Source organism: Chiloscyllium plagiosum, chromosome 3 (assembly GCF_004010195.1).
Source record: "Chiloscyllium plagiosum isolate BGI_BamShark_2017 chromosome 3, ASM401019v2, whole genome shotgun sequence".
Lineage (NCBI taxonomy): Eukaryota > Metazoa > Chordata > Chondrichthyes > Orectolobiformes > Hemiscylliidae > Chiloscyllium > Chiloscyllium plagiosum.
Genome location: NC_057712.1, coordinates 5,445,051 through 5,445,569, shown reverse-complemented (window position 1 = coordinate 5,445,569; position 519 = coordinate 5,445,051).

Here is a 519-nt window from a genome sequence, read left to right as displayed (position 1 = left end):
CCCACCTTGTCTCAATCCCAACCCTCGAAATCAGCACCACCTTCCTAACCTGCAATCTTCTTCCTGACCTCTCCACCTCCCACCCCCACTCCGGCCTATCACCCTCACCTTAACCTCCTTCCACCTATCACATTCCCAATGCCCCTCCCCCAAGTCCCTCCTCCCTACCTTTTATCTTAGCCTGCTTGGCACACCCTTCTCATTCCTGAGGAAGGGCTTATGCCCGAAACGTCGATTCTCCTTCTCCTTTGATGCTGCCTGACCTGCTGCACCTTTCCAGCAACACATTTTTAAGCTAAAAGAAGGTATGTCAGGACAACTCTGTACAATCCTGTCACGGCAGACGCTGCAAGACGTGTCAGAGTGTGGACATGGATACCACCATTACACGTGGGGACACCACCCACCATGCACACAGCAGGTACTCATGTGACTCAGCCAAAGTTGGTTATCTCATACGCTGCAGGCAAGGATGCCCCGAGGCATGGTACATTGGTGAGACTGAACAGAGGCGACAGC